We start from the raw sequence: 7101 nt of genomic DNA, 5'->3' as shown, positions 1-7101 counted from the left end.
GTATTTTTTTTAGTCAGGGGTAGAATGGACTTTTGAGTCCTTGGGTTAAGTAAAATAGGCTTTTAAGGGGAGGAAAAGGGAACACAATACATAGTTTTTTAAGTTTTGAGTTTTAGGGTTTTTTCTAATGAAAACCTTTTGGTAGATGGCAAAGTATCATCACCACTTGGCAATTCTTGAGTCAGGGTTGTAAACCAAGAAGATTCAGTTAAATCTAATCATCTTGCTTGTGGAGTATTTGAACTTGGAGTGAGGAACTAGTTCAGTATTTGAACTTGGAGTGAGGAACTAGTTCTACTTATCTCTTGATCCTCAATCAAAATGTAATTCAACTCTAATCATTTCATTTGGATTGGTATCAATTGATTTGGAGGTTTTAGAATTTGTTGTTAAGGATTCAATTAAAGGGTTCCTAATTTACAAATTGTTAGGGTTTTCACATCAATAACATTTTAACCTCTTTTGTGTCATGAATAACCTAGAAAAATGCACTTAATGGATTTTAGGTCAAGTTTGGATCAATGAAGAAAATGATTATGAACAAATGAAGAACATCCAAATACATAAGAAGTCAAATTTGAGGAAAAATTTAAAGTTGGGGATGAATTTTGAGAAAAACGTCATTAGGAGATTTTAAATTGAGAGCCCGACTAGGCATTCGGTTTATAAGAATTAAGATATGTTGCAGTGAGCATGGCTTCTCCCAAAAAAATGTTTAGGAATATGATGGATAAACATGGGATAACGTGTTACCTAAAAAAGATGCCTATTTTTCCTTTCAATATAATCACATTTTATTGAGGAGTCTCTACACATAAATTAGTGTGAAAAATACCTTGAGATGGAAGAAATTGTCCAAAAATTGAATTGAATTAGTCTCAAGCATTATCAGTTCTACGAATGTGAATCGTACTTCAAAATTGAATCAAAGTCATGGAATGGAATGATTAAAAGATATTTGATATTTCAAATTTATCCTTCATAAGATATGTTCATGTTAGCCTTGTATAGGCATCAATAAATGTTATGAACCAACATGTTCTTGATATACTTTTAACTCACGAAGGCTCCCAAATATGGATCAATGCAAAAGGTTTAGAAGATTATATGCCACACTTGGATAAATATTCATGGTATGCTTAGAGAGTTGACAAAATTCACACAAAAAATTACTCTGCTTTTTGTATTGATGAATAAATGACAACCAAGACAGAAGTGCCATAACATGACTTCACTTTCACAAAACAATGATTTAAAATTGGAAGTAGACTCGAGAACAAGACTAACATAATTGGAAGAAGACTCACGGCTAAGGTTGGAAAATGAATTTAAAGGATGATTTTTCGGAAGAAGATAGACGCCACCATGCTGCTTAGCAATGCCATCACCTTCCCCGAACCCACTTCTTGAAATTCACACAAGTTTGAATGAAATTTAAAAGTACAGCTCAAATCGCTTGTAAGTTTGCTAATTTATATCAAGTTACAATTCAATGTAGGAACATAAAGAACATTCGAGAGTAAGATATCATTTAACAATTTTATTGATCTTGTTCCTGTAACTTTAGAGAGAGATCCATATGCATTTGTACTGAGGAGTGACAAGGTGTGGTTTGAATTGATGAAAAATAATGACGTCGCCAGTCATTTGATTTAATGCTCCAAAATCCATAATCCGCATCTTTATTGTGTTATATAGAGAAACATGGAAATATAATATCTTGATGAATAAAATAACTTGTAGAAGATGAAACAATTTGTTTTGACATTTGAACCCAACAAACATGAGCAATCTGTTTTGCAGAGATGGGTCAATTGAGATTGAATGACCCAACTGATCGAATTAAACCAACAAAAAGTTAGATTATTTGTGTAAAGACCCGACCCCCAGGACTTAAGTTAGGCCGTTACTAAATACATGTATGCATGGAATTTAAAACGACACTCTTTTATGGTGAAATAAATGCTAAATAAATAAGGTAAGTGCAAAAGGCTTTCATTAAATTCAAATATTAAAAACAACAATGGGGTACCCATAAATCATAAATGATAATAAGTAAGTCTAAAAATGATGCTTAATAGTAAGTTGCAAACATCAAAACTGAAAGTTAAGAAAAACATGAAAAGAAATCTAAATCTCATGAGCGAAAGCATAAAACTAGTCCCAGTGGCTCGATCACGAATTTCGCTTGTCTATCGCCGGTGCATCTCTACCCTTACTTGAAACAACAACATGAGAAAGAATGAGTATAAAATACTCAGTAAGTAACCCCACTACTGGAGTTAGGTTAGGCATCTATGTCCTCTAGATGCCTACCTCTGGTGGAACATATAAACTGTCCTAGTCCTTATGGGATACATACATACATGAAAAACTGAGTTCTATCCTACTGTAGTTAAATATGCCCACTACCTCTGGTGAATCCCAAAGGAAACACAATTTGGTGAATCCCGAAGGAAACACAAACTGGTGAATCCCGAAGGAAACATAATATCTAGTGAATCCCGAAGGAAACACAAATTGGTGAATCCCAAAGGAAACATAATATCTAGTGAATCCCGAAGGAAACACAATATCTGGTGAATCCCGAAGGAAACACAAACTGGTGAATCCCGAAAGAAATACAAACTGGTGAATCCCGAAGGAAACACAATATCTGGTAAATCCTGAAGGAAACACAAATTGGTGAATCCCAAAGGAAACACAAGCTGGTGGGCATTCTAACTAATCAGTAAAATCACTATCACAATCTCGACATCACAATCTCAACATGGTTCGATAACATATATATACATCTCATCATCATGATTCTACAATATACATATAAATTTCTTCATCATAGCTTTACAACATATGTATGCATCTCATCCTCCTCAGATTTAACAAGATCTCTAATAAAAATTAATATACTCAAATCATACTAGTATTCAAACATCTCTATGCGCAACTAGCCTTTTAAACTCTTATATCAGCAAGGCATACATAAACATCAAACTATCAATATATCCTCAGTAAATCATATTTATCAATTCCTGACTCCAGTCATTTCAAACCTCAGTCAATGAAGGCAGACATAAATATCATGCTAACTAATAATCCTCAATAAATCATACTTATCATTGTCGGACACTAGGGCAGTTCCAGTAGTAAGATTCCTTACCTCAACTTGGTAAAAAATGCAAAACAAAATCTCCTTAGAACTTCTTTAGCACACTTAAATCAACCTAAAGTTGTGGCTTGGTCCAAGACATTCCAATACTCGATTTAATTAGTCAATCTGATCATGAATTAAATCCAAAATCAATAACTTAATTTTTCCACTATTACTCTCAATCCAAAAGAATAACCATCCAACAACTTACAAAACTTACCGATCTTCACCAATTTTCTGCAAAACAAAATGGTATCTAGCTTGATGGTCAATGCCTCAAAACTTCCAAACCTTGAATCTAAGTTTCAAACCAAAGAGATGTTATTAATTTAACCGAAAATCAAAGGGGTGAACTTCATCTCCCAAATTATAAGGAAAAAAATAAATCTTACCCAAGGTTTTCCTCAAAATTCCGTCAAAGACCGAGGCAATGGCGGCCGACGGTGCGTCGACTTGTGGCTGCCATAGATAGGTAGCGTGTGTTGCTATCGGACGGCATAAATTTTTTAGGCTAGCGGCTGGTAGTAAGGGTATTGCATGAGGAGGGTTTGCAAGAGTGGGAGAGAAGGAGAATTTCTAGTTTACAGATTTTATTCATCAACGATTACAAACAAACCAGAGCTTCAAACAACGATCCAACCATTCAAAATGAAATTCTATATGTCTCGAGCCAAATTTGAGCACGATCTAACAGTTAAAACTCTAGAAATCAACAATTTTGTGGAAGCTGTCGCTGAAAAACCGAATTGCTTTCTCCCCAATTTTTGACCTTTTTTCACTCTCATTTAATTTTGAAAAAAAAAAATCTCAATTCTTTTTTTTTTTTTTCCAAATTTTGAAAAGATAAATAAAATATTTTATCACAATATCTCCAAAATCTCCAAATATTCTATTAAATTTAAAAATCAATTAACTTTTCAAATTATCTTAATTTAGGCTTCAAAAACCAAAATTAAATACATAAGATCCATCAATTTGATACAAATTAAATCCTTCCAAATATTTAAATCAATTCAAAACCACATGAAATTAATTATCTCTTTTATTTTTTTTAAGTTGGCCCTAAAATCGAAAATCAAAGGAAAGCAAAATTCAATATTCAAGATAATCAGTTCGAATATCTAATCAATTAAATTCAATTTAATCAATAAAAGTTTTTCAATTATTTCAATTTAACCCCAATTTTCTAAATGAAAGGAAAATTTAAACTCAATAATTTTAGATAATTAACTTAAATTTTTCTAAAATTCGGGATGTTACAATTTGCATTTCGTTAACTTTACCAACAGGAGGTAGCATCAAATTTGGTCTTGATGAGGACCAAATCTAATATAATTTGTGTTGATTATTTTCTTTTTTGTTATTATCTACATTGTATTTATTATGATATATTTGATTTGTTGGATCGAAGCCAGCACGCAGCGGAAGACATCAGGATCCATAAGTATTCTAATTGATTAATTTTAGCAGAAAAGAAACATGCTAAAATAGAGTTTAATAGGTTTCAAGAACATACCTTGGCCGAACCATTGAAATCTCTATTTCCAGCTGCAAAATCCTCTAAATCTTTGTGTAGACCACCACAAGATCTTCCCTACTATCCTCTTGGTGCTCTAGATTGAGTTGTGAGACTCAAAATAAGTTGGAATCAAAAGGAATATGGAGAAAGCTCACTAAACCAACCCATTGAAGAACACTTTCTTCTTAAGAATTTTTCTGAAAAATTCTATCGGTTCATCAATCTTTTCTTCACTCCAATCTCTTCAATATATTGCAGACTATTATGCAAAGAGATGTGTTGCATGGGATGCAGCTCATGCTTGGAGTAAATTAAGGAAGATGTGGGCTCATACTACATAGGATGCAGTTCAGAAGTAGTAGCATTTACTTCTGACACCAGACCCTTTGTTCTCAACATTGTCTGGTAAGCCTGTAGCTCATTCAGTAGAGTATTCAATCTGTATTCAATTTTATTCATCAATGCATCTGTACAAAATTGCAGAAAACTCTTCGGAAGAGATTCTAGAATAAAACCAACTTAACTTCTCTTATCTATGACAACACCGTTTATTTCTGTCACATTAAAGTGGACCATCATGTCCAGGACATGTTCACGAATATTGGTCTCAATTTTGATGCGACTGTTGTAAACGTACTTAATGGCATCATGCCTCAATGTGAAGGATGGTTATCCAAACATCCCTCATAGAGATTCTATAATCTCTTTGGCAGTATTTATATCCTCATGCTTCTTTTGTCAACACATCAGATAAGCTGGCCAGGATATAAGCATAGGTCTGACCCATCTGTCATATGCATCTCGAACATTTGTGTTTATGTTAGAGCTAGGAATGGGAGGACAATCCTTAGTTAAGACAAACCGCAAATCATCTATCATAAGTATCGTGTTCAAATTTGATTTCAAATTCACATAATTATCACCAATGAGTTTTATCCGATGCCAACACTTGTTTTTGAACTTATCATTCTGAAATTATAAATCCAATATAGTTTTAGCAATTTTAATAATATACCCAAGATTATTATTTTGCAATGATACTACATCAAGACATTCTTTACTAAATACTACCTCTAGAATAACTCATATTCCGATAGTCATTTAGGTACCGCTTCTAGTCAGACATTATTAACACTTAATAATTCTGTAACCTGCTGTTTTCGAATGTCAGAGGCCACTAATGACCAAAGAAATCCTATCCATTTCTAGAGCTTGAGTTGTTCCAAATCCTATGTTACAACCCTCCGAAGGAATAGCCGTCTAAAAATGAACGACTAGCAAAGGGCCGCTTAAAGCTAACCAACAGGTGCAACATAGGAATCTCACGGTCCAAACTAACGGAAGAGACCCTAGGATATGTTGACACATTTCCTTCACCCACTTACTATGAACTACTTCTTCCGTTCACCTTGATATTGACTCATACAAAACACTTTCCGAATGAAGGTCACTCCTAGGGTGACACAAAGCGTCATATGAATCTCATGGTATGAACTATGTGGAGACATGGCAGTTTGAAATCGTACACTTGATTCTTGTTTAAAAAACTTCCCCTTATTCACCAGAGTCTAAATTTAAGCTAAAAAATACTTTCCAAATGGAGGTCACTCCCAGGGTGACATGAAGTACGCTTAAATCTAGACTGTGAACTCTTAGAGACGCGAGAGCTAAGAATAACATACCGTGTATGTTATTAATCTCTCGCTGAAGTTTTCTAACAACTCTATCATATAGAAGTTATTCACTACCACTTAAGTGTTCTAATTTTTGGGTAAAAAATATACTTAGGCTATTTTCTGGCTAATAAAAACAACCCTAAGTCTATGTGGTTTATCCAAGTATAACACTTATAAATGGACTTAAACCTACGTGTCTAGGTGATAAACCCTTTCATTACCTCACATCGCTCACGAATACTCGTAAAATTGGTTACCAACACTCAATTATTCGGCCATAATCCCCAGGTAGGAGGTGTTCCGTAGACCGTCAACTTAAATATCCCCAACCTTTGACAAGATTATTTATCGGTTGAGTTTGTAACCTTAGTTTTACAAGTTTAACGACATATTTTAACTATTTAAAACAAGTGGTTAACCTACGTGAGCATGTAGCTGTTCTTCGTTATGGATTTTAAATGTCTATCCCAATTTTATAATAGCTTATAAAATTTTAGACATGCTAAACATCCACAACATACAGACATTCAATATCTAATATAACACTTATATTAAATACAAGAAACCCTAACATGCATACTATATATTATAACAAATTATAACATACTTTCAATGCATGTTGCATGCTTCCTATGGTGGGATTTTAAATCTAAATGGCATACTATATGCACATACAAGATTTATTTAATTATAACATACATCCAATGCATAAATAATTAAACATGGACTGATATGATTTTAGTTTTGGCAAAAAC

This window comes from Benincasa hispida, chromosome 1 (genome assembly GCF_009727055.1).
Source record: "Benincasa hispida cultivar B227 chromosome 1, ASM972705v1, whole genome shotgun sequence".
Lineage (NCBI taxonomy): Eukaryota > Viridiplantae > Streptophyta > Magnoliopsida > Cucurbitales > Cucurbitaceae > Benincasa > Benincasa hispida.
This window is presented reverse-complemented; position numbering follows the sequence as displayed.